Source organism: Nicotiana sylvestris, chromosome 6, assembly GCF_000393655.2.
Source record: "Nicotiana sylvestris chromosome 6, ASM39365v2, whole genome shotgun sequence".
NCBI classification, from domain to species: domain Eukaryota; kingdom Viridiplantae; phylum Streptophyta; class Magnoliopsida; order Solanales; family Solanaceae; genus Nicotiana; species Nicotiana sylvestris.
In genome coordinates this window covers 114,581,924-114,596,416 of record NC_091062.1, presented here as the reverse complement: position 1 = coordinate 114,596,416, position 14,493 = coordinate 114,581,924, and the positions used below count along the sequence as shown (strand labels likewise).

The window sequence follows — 14,493 nt, the reverse complement described above, 5'->3', positions numbered from 1 at the left end:
AAATCTACATGAGTCTTAAGACCCTCAATCACAACTATACAAGAGTTATGGACTCGATCTACTACAATAGAATCACCCACCGGTGTAGACACATATACAGAGGCACTCAAGGAATCACTAGGCATGACCAGATACGGTGCAAAATAAGATGATACATAGGAGTATGTAGATCCTGGATCAAATAAAACTGAAGCATCTCGGCCATAAACCAGAACAGTACCTGTGATAACTGTGTTGGAAGACTCAGCCTCAGGCCTGGCTAGAAAAGCATAACATCGGGGCTGGGCCCCACCACCCTGGACTACATCTCTGGGATGGCCTGCAGTTGGCTGGCCTCCACCTCTAGCACCTCTACCTCCACCTCTAGCACCTCTACCCCCACCTCTAACTGGTTGGGCAGGCTGTGGAACACCTGGTGCCTGAATTATAGCACGGGAACCCTGCTGCTGTGACTCAGTACCTACCAATCTCAGATAAGCCCTTCTAATATGACCATACTCACCACACTCGAAACATCCACATGAGTGTTGCGGCTGAGGAAACTGAGACTGACCCTGGCGACCTGAATGACCACCCCAAAACCTCTGGAGCGGCGGTGCACTGATAGGAGCTGGTGGTGCACTGTAGGATTGTTGATCAGAATACTGCATGTGAGAACCACGACCACCTGAAGTGCCATGAGAAACCTGAAGTGCTGACTGAAAGGGCCTAGGAGGATGGCCTCTACCATACGAATCCCTGCCTCCAGATGAGGCACCACTGAATCTGCCTGAATGACGAGGCCTCTTGTCCGACCCATGACCACCTCCTTGCGACAAAACCATCTTCATTCTCCTGGCCACATTGGCCGCCTCCTTGAAAGAAATCTCACTCCCTGTCTCCTAGCCATCTGAAGACGAATCGGCTGAATAAGTCAATCAATGAACCTCCTCACCCTCTCTCTCTCAGTGGGAAATATGATAATGGCATGACGAGCCAAGTTGATAAATCTGGTCTCATACTGGATAACAGTCATAGAACCATGTTGGAGATGCTCAAACTGCCTCTGATAGGCCTCTCTCTAAGTGATGGGGAGAAACTTCTCCAGAAATAGCTGAGTAAACTACTCCCAAGTCAAAGCTGGTGATTCGGCTGGTCTAGCCAAGCAATAATCTCTCCACCAAATCTTGGCGGATCCCGACAAGCGAAAAGTAAGAAAATCGACTCCATTGGTCTCTACTATCCCCATGTTCCTGAGAACCTTATGACAACTGTCTAGATAATCTTGGGATCCTCAAAAGATGCACCGCTGAAAGTAGTAGTGAAGATCTTGGTGAACCTGTTCAATCTCCACAAAGCATCGGCAGACATAGCTGCTCCATCACCGGTCTGAACTACCACATCGGCTGAACTACTCCAACTGGCTGAGCCGCTAGAGTCTAAAACTGGGGAACCATCTGCTCCGGAGTGCGAGTAGTAGGAGTCTGGGCTCCTCCTCCAGCCTGGAAGACGGTTGGTGCTACAGGAAGCAAGCCTGCCCGGGTGACACTCTAAATAAGGCCCACTAGATGGACCAGAGCATCCTGAAGTACTGGGGTAGCAAAAAACCCCTCTGGGACCTGAGTTGGGCCTACCAAAACTGTCTGGGCTGGAACCTTATCATCAAAGTCTACCTGAGGCTCCGCCGTTGGTGCTGCTGCTCTAGGCTGAGCTCTGCCCCTACTTCGGCCTCTAGCACGGCCTCGGCCTCGCCCCTTGCCCCTTGTGGGAGCTGATGCTGGGGGCTCGGGCTGCTGATCCGTGGATGAGGAAGCACGTGTTCTTGCCATCTGCGAAAGAACATAGTAGAAATTCAATTAGCATTGAGAAGCCAAACCGCATGATAAGAAAGAATAAATGTGAAGTTTTTCCTAACTCTGTAGCCTCTTGGGGATAAATACAGACGTCTCCGTACCGATCCTTCAGACTCTTCTAAGCTTGTCCGTGAATTGTGAAACCTATGTAACCTAGAGCTCTGATACAAATTTGTCACGACCCGAATTTCCCACCCTCGGGAGTCATAATGGAGCCTACTCGTAGAAGCTAGACAAGCCGCAAAATAAAGAATCACTAACTCTTTCATTTTAGCCCTTTTTAACAATTTGAATTAGCAGGTAATCAACATTAAATTATTAACGATAAATAAAATCAAGCGAAAGATTTAATCTGATAAAATAACTAAAGTCAGTATGACGATGACAACATACCTCTCTACCCGGAATCTGGTGTCACAATATCACGGACTGTCTATGAATACTACAACAAATGTTTGAAAGGAAAGTACAATCTGTCTCGGAAACAACTGAAAACAGAATACATAATAAGATAGAAGAGAACGTCGGGCCTGCGGACGCCTGCAGGACTACCTCAGAATCTCTAGCTGGACTGAAGGCAGCCACCTAAATGCTACTGTCTAAAAGCTGCTCCGGGATCTGCATATAGTGCAGAGTATAGCATCAGCACAACCGACCCCATATGCTAGTAAGTGCCTAGCTTAACCTCGGCGAAGTAGTGACGAGGCTAGGACCAAACTACCAAATAAACTTGTGCAGTTATATAATATGCAACAAAAAATAAAACAAGAACAACAAGTAAAGATGGGATGGGGTATATGTTGCGGGATATGTCAATATCAACAGTAAGATAAGAAAAGGCATAAGGACCACTTAGAATCTACAACAAAACAATAAGGAGCGTGTAACCAATCTATAAACGCTTTATATCATCAATTGTTGCGGCGCGCAACCCGATCCCAACACATGACAACACTATTGCGGCGTGCAACCCGATCCATATCATTTATCACTGTTGCGGCGTGCAACCTGATCCATATCATTTATTACTGTTGCGGTGTGCAACCCGATCCAACTATATCATTTATCACTGTTGCGGCGTGCAACCCGATCCAACTATATCATTGTTACGGCGTGGAACCCGATCCAATTATATCATTGTACGACGTGCAACCCGATCCACATATATCATTGTTGCGGCACGCAACCCGATCCACATATACAATCAACAACAATCATAACAAGAGTCCCGGCAAGGGATCAATAAAGAACTACACTATCCCGGCAAGGGAATCGACAGTATGAGTAACTACATCCCGGCAAGAGAGAAACAGTTATAACCAAACTTGTTCCAACACCTAACTACCTCAGCTAACACCAATACTCAGTCATAAGTAATTTCCACGGGGATAATCATAATCCTTGCTCAATACAGAGAATCATCAACTTAAGCATCCGTAGTATTATTTAAGAACACAATATAATTCAATTTAAGACTCACGGTCATGCTCGACACCAACGTATAGATACTCATCACCATGCACATACGTCGTACTCAACAAGAAACAAGTAGCAAATAAGACACAACTCCTAATCCCTCAAGCTAAGGTGAGACCAAATACTTACCTCGAACTTCCACGGCCAACTCAAACCTCAAACACCGCTTTTCCTTTTGAATTTGGCTCCAAGTCAATTGTATCTAGACATAATCGACTTGATAACATCAACAAACGCTAAACAATCCAATTCCAATGCTTAATTATAGCTTTCCCATTATTCTTCCCAAAAAGTCAAAAATTAACCTCGGGTTCGCTTGGTCAAAACATGAGGTTCGGACCGAAACATGATCACCTATTCACCCACGAGCCCAAATATATAATTAGTTTTGAAATCCGACCCCAAAATGAGGTCAAATTCTCAAATAATCAAAAAGCCCTAACCTACCCAAATCCCTAATTTTCTACCCTTAATCTCATGTTTTAGGCCTAGAAATCTAATGGGTGTTGATAAAAATGGAAGAAAACGAGCTTAGGATTACATACCTATGCAGCTATGGTGAAGTTTCTCTTCAAAAATCGCCCAAGAGGTGTGGAGAAGAAGATGTTTGTGAGAAATGGTGAAATTCTCGTAATACATTCTGTTTTTGAACTTATAATAACTGGGCGGATTTTGGTCTATACGATCACGAAGAAAGGAATGTGATCGCATAGTGGACTGGCTTCTTATGATACGCGATCGCGAATGAGGAAATGTGATCGCACAGCACAAGCTACCCCAGCCTGCCTACCGACTCTATGCGATTGCGGAACATGCTATGCGATCGCATAGTGTTACATATTTCCTCCCCCAACACTGAGCTATGCGGTCATGAAAGGCCCTATGTGATCGCATAGTAGTCAACACCAGACACCAGAAAATGACTAACACACCAGATTTTCTAAGTCTAAATCACCCCGACACCTACCCAAAACTCTCCCGAGTCCTCGGGGCTCCAAACCATCTATGCACACAACCTCACAAATATTCTACGGACTTATTCGTATAATCAAATCATCAAAATAACATCATAAACATCGAATTAAACCTCAAAATCAATGAAATATTTCAAAACTTCATAAAACATCAAATTTTGCATTTAAGGTCCGAATCACATCAAATGAAATTCATTTCTTCCCAAATTTCATAGGCTCGTCTTATTTCACATATAAGACCTATACCGGGCTCCGGAACCAGAATACGGGCCTGATACCATCAAATTCTAAATGCATTTCCTTTCCAAAAACTCATAGAAATTTCCAGAAAATAATTTTCTCTAAAAATTCATTTCTCGGGCTTGGGACTTCGGAATTCGATTCCGGGCATACGCCCAAGTCCCATATTTTTTCACGGACCCTCCGGGACCGTCAAATCATGGGGCCGGGTTCGTTTACCCAAAATATTTACCAAAGTCAACTTAAATGCATTTCAAGTCAAAATTTTAATATTTTCACAGATATTCACATAATAGCTTTCCGGCTACGCACCCGGACTGCGCGCGCAAATCGAGGTGATGCCGAAAGTGGTCTTTAAGGCCTCGGAACGCAGAATTCATTTTAAAAACATGTGATGACCCAAAACACAAAAAATATTTGTATTCGCATAAAAAATATTACTAGTTTGAGATTAGACTACTCTTTTTGTTATTTTAGTTCCATATATTATTTTTATATTTTTAATTAAGCACGTTATTAAGCACATGGATCGGCCCAGCCTAGCCTCAATCAAGCTTCACGGGCCACATGATTACTTAGGTCGGGCTCAAAAGCTTCATTTTTAAATGGACTCCAAAAATTTTAGTCCAACTTTATTAAATCACGAGTTGGGTTGGACCGGCGCAACGAGCCAAGTCCATATTGACGGCTCTAAATTTGAGTGGCCCCGATTTATTTTGTTTTCTTGATAACACAGAGGATTTTTACTTGACTACATCAACTAATATTTTTTAAGAAAATAATATAAACAAGTTCTAGTATGTTACCTACCTTCTTTTTCAAAATAATCATCTACGCTTGCTGTAAACAATTATTTGTAGACTTTAAACAACATGACAGTTTAAAATCTTCACAATGTCAAATCAAAAGTAATAAGATTCGGCCTAACACTCGAAAAATAAGACCCACACAGAGGCATAAAATTTTAATTTTATGGGCTTGAAATTTTATAATACTCATAGATGGTTCTAAGTTTTATATTTATACAATTTCAACAAAAAAAATTTAGCAATAATACACTAATTGAACAAAAGTTATTAGATTTGGCTGAACCCGTATTCCGACTTCTAACTCCGCCCCAAGATCCACATATGAATATATCAAGGCCTCGGAGTACTACCAAAAGTCAAATAAAGCTTGAAGCTACAATTTTCTTGTTCAATGCGATCGTGAAGGAGAGCTGCTCTACAAAGCAGTGTAATCGCGTAATCGGGTTGCTATCGCGAAAGATGCCAAATTTAGAAGGAGCCAGATCACGAAGACAAAATGCGTGTTGCAAAGAATTAGCAGTCACGTGTTCATGCGATCATGGTAGGCCATAAGCTGCAATTTGCAATTAAGGCCCATTTGGCCATCTTTGTAATAGTCTTAAGTAAATAACAGGCAAAATACTTTTATCACCCCCTAAACTTGACATGAATTATTAGTTACAGCCTTAAACTATTTGTGGTCTTAATTATCCTCCTCAACTTGGCCTTTTGAGAACGAGTACCCCCATGGACGCTGATGTGGCAAAAAGTGTGGGTGCACTCGCCTGCCATGTGGATTTTTCTGCATATGTGGCATTTTTTTGAAAAATAAAATATATTTTTACTTTTTAAATTATTTTACTTTTTTAGATAATTTTTTTCGAATACAATTTATAATAAAACTTGGATAGAACTACATTATTTAGGCTAAAAAAATTATTTGACTAAAAATAATAAAGTTTTAGTTAATCATTTTTTGAATTTGACATGATAATAAAGATTTATATAATTGAAATATATAGTCAATGCATCTAAAAAGTTATAAAAATACATAGTTTGAAATTAATTATTTTGGCTATAGTTTTTTATATAGATCTAAATTATGATGCTCTAAAAATATATTTTATTTTTCAAAAAAAGCCACATAGGAATTTTTAAATACCTATACACTATTGAAAACTTTATTACCTTCCCTACTCAAATTTCAATTTAATTACCTTCTATATACAAATTTACCAATTATATACACTTTAGGAATTAAATGAGTATCTCTTTATATTGGGAATCAATTATTTCTTATTCTCCCCCCCCCCCCTGTGTGTGTATGTGTCTCAATTCCTATTCTAGTAATGTAGAGCAAAGAAAAAGAGAGCAGCAATTCCACCATTGACAACTATTAAAAAGTTTTGAAACTTTGAATTCGAATTTGGGTTTTCAAAAAACACTATTTATTTGAATTGGGTGTTGTTGCAAATAATTTGGAATTCTCTTTACGTCTCTCTCTATCTCCAAATCCCTAATTCCTATAATGTAAAGCAAAGAAAAAGAGAGCATCAATTCCACCATTGACAGCCATTAAAAAGCTTTGAAGCTTTGAATTCGAATTTGGATTTTCAAAAAATATTATTTGTTTGGATTGGGTGTTGTTGCAAATAATTGAAAATATTATTTGGAGTTTATATATCAATTTTGAGGGTGTTTTGGTGAATATTAGACTTGATTTTGGCTGAATTTCAGATTGAAACTCGAGAAGAAGAAGAAGAAGAAGAAGAAGAAGAAGAAGAAGAAGACATGACATACATTATACTACAGAAATTGTAGTAAAGTTATTGTAAAATTGTAGAAAAATTATATTATGTTGTTTATATACTCCCTCCATTTCAATTTATGTGAACCCATTTAACTGGGCATGGAGTTTAAGAAAAGAGAGAAGACTTTTGATCTTGTGGTGTAAAATAAGGCACATATATTTTGTGTGACTATAAATCATTGTGTAAGGTAAATTGTTTCCAAATAAGGAAAGGGGTCATTCTTTTTGGCACGGATTAAAAAGGAAATAGGTTCACATAAATTGAAATGGAGGGAGTATATTTTTTTATTTAAATATTGTGTGAAAGTTGAACAAATATTGTATAAAAATTGTACTTAAGTTGTATGATATTGTAGTTGTATATAACTGGGTAAAAATAATGTATGAAAGTTGTAGATAAGTTATATAATATATAATTAGTTGTATGAAATTTAATTTTACTATGTATAAATCAGATACAAAATATACAAAAGACATATTGTATAAAAAATTTATAAAAATTATATTTAAGTTGTATGATATTTTATTGTATTTAACTAGGAAAAAATAATGTATGAAAGTTGTAGATAAGTTGTATAATATATAATTATTATGCATAAATCAAATACAAAATATACAAAAGAAATTTACTTGTCTCACAATTGCTTTATAAAATTGTACTAATAGGTATCTCTTGTTCTGTTTGTGCGTGCTAGTCTAATTAAGTATATGCTTTTATCCAAATTACAACTGCCTAGATAAAGTTTCTTCTTGCTTTCGGTGGATGTATAGGTGACGAGTGAGTAAATGGATTATATGTGAGTTGTATAATGTGAGTTGTAAATGAATTATACGATTGCCCAGTGCATAACCAGACGTCTCCATTTGGAGAAATACCAACTTCCTAACACTAAAAACATAACCAGGAAACCTATTGGAATTTTTCAGATTTTAAGGCCTCGTTTGGCCATGAGTTTTGTCAAAATAAATTTGGGATTTATTTTCAAAATTCATGTTTGGCCATAAATTTTGCCCACGTCTTGGCAAAATCTCAAATTCCAAACCCAAATCTCAAAATCACCTCAATTGCTGATTTTGGGCCAAAATCCCAAAATTTGGAAATTATATACATGTTTTCCAAAATAAAGTTGGGAAATATATTTTGAAAACGTATGTCCAAACACATTTTCATCTTCAAACCAAACTTCACCCAAATCAGATTTTTCAAAACAAATTTGGAATCTATGGCCAAACGCTAGCTAAGTGTGTTTTTTTTTTGGGATTTTATTTTCACACGAAAAAGTAGCTAATTTTCGATTAATTTTGAAACTATAGCCGAGGAGCAAGGCCAGAAAGAAATAGCTGAACATGATAACGATGTCGTATGATCATCAACATAGCCAAAGTCGAAGATTTGTCTCAAAAAAAGAAAAGAAAAGAAGAAGAAAGTCGGAATCTTATTGCGTAGCAGTGATCCTGTTTTTGTTCCTGCTCTCTTCTTCAGTAATTGCTGCCCAAAGAGCATTTAAAGACAACAACTAAGCTTCTAATTTGATGAAAAATCATCAAAATCTGTAATTGAAACTTGAAAATGGGAAGGGAAATGTGTTTTGAGTGTCTTCAACGTAAAATTAAATTAAATTTCTCAGACCAACTCATCTTCTATTATGGTCTTTCCGATACTCCAACTCATCTTCTGAAAAACTCCATTTGGTTAAACTGGTTAATCTATAATAGGTTTCATGTGCTTGGAAGGGCGAGTGTGCACTTCCAAAGACGTGAAGTTTCCCCAGAAGCAAAGAAAAACAACGGTTTGCTGGAGAGAAAGAAGGAAAATAATGGAACTAAATCCATTGATCGAAGGCATAAATAATAGATTAGGAGCATTTTAATGTGGATTGTATATATTTGTAACTAAAATATGTTTAAGTAAGATAAATACCAAAATATGGACATTTTTCGTAATAAAGTTTCAAATAGTGTATAGACATGAAAAAATTCCAATAATATAAATATCTAATTCTAGGATTTAGTTTTCTAAGTTAGATTTTGATGAATGAGTATGCTATTTCGATGAAATTTTGAGGAATATCCCTTTTATCTCTTTAATGAACTCATTTTGAATTTTCCTTATTATAAATATATTTATGAGCTCAATCCCTTTCTCTTGATTATTCATTTTTCTGTTTCTCCCTAGTCTTATTTTCTATTTTAACTCTGTTATTCTATCTCTTGTTTCATTACTTATCTATCTTCTAGTTTTTTTTTAGATTTTTACATTCCTATGCCATATAGTAAATTATATTACCCTAAATATTTTTGTTTAGTAAATTACCCTACCTACACAAGTTTTATTTACAAAATATATACATTCCACCTTAAAAGGCTCCCAATCCATTATTAGTGCCTTCAATTAAGGGATTTAGTTATATCATTTTCCTTTTTTTTTCTCCTTTCTCCCCTTTCTCTCCAGATCTTCCATTATGTTCGGCTGATTTCTTCAAGAAGGTTTCTCAGTTTTTACTTTTATTTGATATTTTTTCCTTCTGTATATCTGTGCATATACATTTTGCTGATATTTTTTTTGTTCAACAAGAGATTCTATCACTTAAAAGAGAAAAGCTTAAAGATGTATTTCACAGCTTCAAATAAAGTTACATTTCATGTTTTCGCTAAATAATTTTTAGGTCGTATTTTTTATTTTTATTTAGTACTTGTTTCTTCCTTGATTTCTTTTACATCTCTGGTTTGGTTGCAACTTTCATCAGATGAGGAAACTTGTTTGAGTGCCTTCAATAATGAATAAAATTTATCTTTCAATGTGCAAGGTTTTAGGAGATTACCAAAGGTCTTCTAACTTTGAAAATAATTACTAGAATATTGATTTGTGCCCAGAGAAACTGATACAATTTTTCTTGACACTAGTTTTTGTTAACAGAAACTATGGTTACTTATGTGTAGTGTTAGTGTAGTTTTGAGTTAGGCATACGTCTCCATAAGTTCGCGACGGACAAATTGAGTGGATTTGAGTTTTCATTAATGAATAATGGTCCCTCTCTTGGTTCGTATTGTATCATATCTTCTACTACTATTTACTTAGCAAATACGAATAGAATAGCTAACTTCACTTTCAAAGTTCCAACAGCTATTACGACGTGTTTATTTTTATACATTATTTCTACACAATTAAATACAACTACAATATCATACAACTTAAATACATTTTTTATACAAAATTTATACAATATGTCTTTTGTATATTTGTATCTGATTTATACATAATAAAAATAAATTTCATACAACTAATTATATATTATACAATTTATCTACAACTTATCTACAACTTTCACACATTATTTCTACCTAGTTAAATACAACTACAATAACATACAACTTAAATACAAATTTTATACAAAATTTATACAATATGTCTTTTGTATTTTTTGTATTTTTTTATACATAGTAAAAAAAAAAATCATACAACTAATTATATATTAGACAACTTATCTACAATTTTCATACATTATTTCTACTCAATTATAGAAATGAGAGTGCGGAGGACGGTGTCTATTTCAGACAACCAGTTCGGGTTCATGCCGGGGCGATCTACCACAGAAGCTATCCACCTTATTAGGAGGATGGTAGAACAGTACAGAGATAGGAAGAAGGATCTACACATGGTGTTTATTGATCTGGAGAAAGCGTACGATAGGGTTCCTAGGGAGGTCTTATGGAGTTGCTTAGAGGATAAAGGGGTCCCGGTTGACTATATTAGGGTGATTAAAGACATGTATGTTGGAGCTAAGACTCGGGTTAGGACAGTTGGAGGCGACTCTGAACACTTTCCAGTTGTTACGGGGTTGCACCAAGGGTCTACGCTCAGCCCATTCCTATTTGCCTTGGTGATGGATGCATTGACTCATCATATTCAAGGGAAGGTGCCATGGTGCATGCTATTTGCTGATGACATTATTCTAATTGATGAGACACGAGGCGGCGTCAACGAGAGGCTAGAGATTTGGAGACATGCTCTTGAGTCTAAAGGTTTCAAGTTGAGCAGGACGAAGACGGAATACCTCGAGTGCAAATTTGGAGTTGAGCCGACGGAAGCGGGAGTTGAAGTGAGGCTTGACTCTCAAGTCATTCCCAAGAGGGGTAGTTTCAAGTACCTTGGATCGGTTATTCAGGGGATCGGGGAGATTGACGAGGATGTCACACACCGTATAGGGGTGGGGTGGATGAAGTGGAGGTTAGCGTCGGGAGTCTTGTGTGACAAGAAAGTGCCACCGTTACTAAAAGGTAAGTTTTATAGAGCAGTGGTTAGGCCTGCCATGTTATATGGAACTGAATGTTGGCCGGTAAAGAACTCACACATCCAGAAGATGAAAGTAGCAGAGATGAGGATGTTGAGGTGGATGTGCGGGCATACAAGGATGGATAAGATTAGGAATGAAGATATTCGAGAGAAGGTGGGCGTGGCCCCCATGGAGGACAAGATGCGGGAAGTAAGACTCAGATGGTTCGGGCACATTCAAAGGAGGAGCACTGATGCACCGGTGAGGAGGTGTGAGCGACTGGCTGTAGTGGGCACGCGGAGAGGTAGAGGGCGACCTAAGAAGTATTGGGGAGAGGTGATCAGACAGGACATGGCGCGACTTAGGATTACTGAGGACATGGCCCTTGACAGGGAATTATGGAGGTCGAGCATTAAGGTTGTAGGTTAGGGGAAACTTGTGAATATTTCTACAGCACAATAGAGTGAGACTAGCCAGTTAGGAGTTAGACTAAGAATGTCATTGGTCGTCTATTGATGCAGGGCTTTACCTGCTAGTTTTACTATACCAGCCATCTATTTCGTATTTCGTATTCTGTATTTCATATCTCTTATATTGCTGTTATTTTATTATGCATTTTTATGGTACTAATATATCGGCTCCTGTTGCTTTTTTGAGCCGAGGGTCTCCTGGAAACAGCCTCTCTACCCTTCGGGGTAGGGGTAAGGTCTGCGTACATATTACCCTCCCCAGACCCCACTTGTGGGATTATACTGGGTCGTTGTTGTTGTTGTTGTTGTTGTTGTTGTTGTATATACAACTATAATATCATACAATTTTTCTACAATTTTTCTACAATATAATGTATGTCATGTCTTCTTCTTCGAGTTTCAAGCTGAAATTCAGCCAAAACCAAGTCTAATCTTCACGAAAATCCCTCAAAATTGAGATATAAACTCCAAACCATATTCCTAATTATTTGCAACAACACCCAATCCAAACAAATAATGATTTTTGGAAACCCAAATTTAAATTCAAAGCTTCAAAGCTTTTTAATGGCTGTCAATGGTGGAATTGTTGCTCTCTTTTCCTTTGCTTTATATTACTGAAATTTGGGATTGAGAGATTGAGAGAGACGTAGAGAGAATTCTCAATTCTTTGCAACAACATCCAATCCAACCAACAATGTCTTTTGAAAACCCAAATTCGAATTCAAAACTTCAAAGCTTTTTAATGGTTATCAATGATGGAGGGGTTACAGATTTTCGCTGGTTTTAGAAGAGAAAATAATGGGTGATTGAAGAGGAAATCGTGGGGTGTGGTTTGATACGTAAGTGAGGGGGTGAGATTTGGAGAGAGAAATTTGGGGGGAGTGGGAATATACGGTAGAGTTAAATTAGGAGACTAATTAATACCATTAAAACTCCTAAAATGTACATAAATGATAATTAGGTATATAAAAGGTAATTATATTAAAAATTAAGTATGAAGAGTAATATAGTTTACTGTATGCCATAAAAATGTAAAAATATCTTTTTTTGGGCTTCCGCATTATTGAGTTCGTATAAGGATGTCTTGACGAATTATTAGTTCAAAAAGACTATAATTGTTTTCCTTCTTTTAGAACAAACTGCTAATTGCTGGACTAGTCCATGTGATGTTGTATCTGGGAGAAAGTCATGGGCTGGGTGTTGGTGTTGTCTTATGTTGTTGGATTAGTCCAAATTGTGAACAGTTTGATAATAGCAAACGTAGAAAATAAAGTCATGGGCTGGGTGTTGGTGTTGGTGTTGGTGTTGTCTTATGTTGTTGGGTTAGTCCAAACTCTGAACGGTTTGATATGGACAAAAGTAGGGGTGTGCATTCAGTCGGTTCGGTTCGGTTCGAAGAAATTCGGTTCGGTTATTTGCTTTTCGGTTTTGTAAAAATAGTAATTGCAACCGCACAGAAATAAGTTTGGTTCAGTTTATTTCGATTCGATTTTTGGTTTGAACATTATCATGTTGGGCTTCTTCTATGTAATAATAGGACTGCGAATTTGTTATTTTTTCCCAAAACTTTGGACTTCTTGGAAATATTGTGTTTATAAAACATAAAAAAAAAATAGACTAAACTTTGCACACTATTATGGATCATAAATTTCAAATATAGTGTAAATTACAACTCTGTGTGAAATCCTCCCGGTGTACTATCATCTATGCTATGGAAATTTTAATAGAGTGAAAGTCTTCAAGATTGGGAAGCTCATGGACTTACTTAATTGGGTTGAGTCTTTGATAGATTGGACCTAATAGTATTAATTTATTACCTATGAGCTTAGCCTATATATAACTTAAATAACCTATATGCTAATAATTCGATTTTTCGGTTAACAGAACTAAATAAATTAATAACCAAAAACCGAACCGAAAAACTGAAATTTTAAAATTTTAAACCGAAACCGAAATAAAATATTTCCGATTCGATCGATTTCTTCTGACCGAAATATGCCCACCCCTAGGCAAAAGTAGAAAATGATAGGCAAAAGTAGAAAAATCAACACGCTAGAAGGAGGGTTTGAACCTCCGACCTTGTGGTTAACAGCCACACGCTCTAACCAACTGAGCTATTCCAGCTTGTTGACACTAACACAATATAAAGTCAAGTATATTCTGGAAGACAAAGCAAACGGAGAGATAACCTCTTAGTAAGATTCCTTTTTTGTTTTTGTTCTCTTGGTAAGATTTGGATCATGCATTATTTGGGTCTATCTAATTTAGTTCTCCATTAAAGTGCTTATTTTATTTAAAAATTGAATAAAAGTAAGGGACATAGCTGTTTTAACAAGTTTACGAGGAATCAGAAGCAAAGGCTCATGAAAAACTTGTACCGCTCTCCAACTAAAATCAAAATGTTCATGTCACTACTTCAGCGTTTTCTTTGGCCCATTATTATATGTTCATCACGGCCCGACTCTTTGGGTTTGTTTCATGACCTCGTGCAGCACGTGATGCCTTCATTCTTACCTCGTGCAGTAATAGAAAAAAACAAAGAAAACCGAATCAGAGTCATGATTAGATAATATATATATATATATATACTATTGTTATTTTCATAAAATGCTTGTAAGTTAAGGAATAG

General features: G+C 37.0%; 1 non-coding gene across 1 annotated transcript; it reads right to left on the bottom strand.

Annotated features, from left to right (window-relative positions):
* Positions 1-13,914: 13,914 nt before the first annotated feature.
* On the bottom strand, positions 13,915-13,988 carry TRNAN-GUU (transfer RNA asparagine (anticodon GUU)). Its single transcript has one exon. It is a non-coding gene; the product is annotated as a tRNA-Asn (tRNA).
* Between the last annotated feature and the right edge of the window lie 505 nt (positions 13,989-14,493).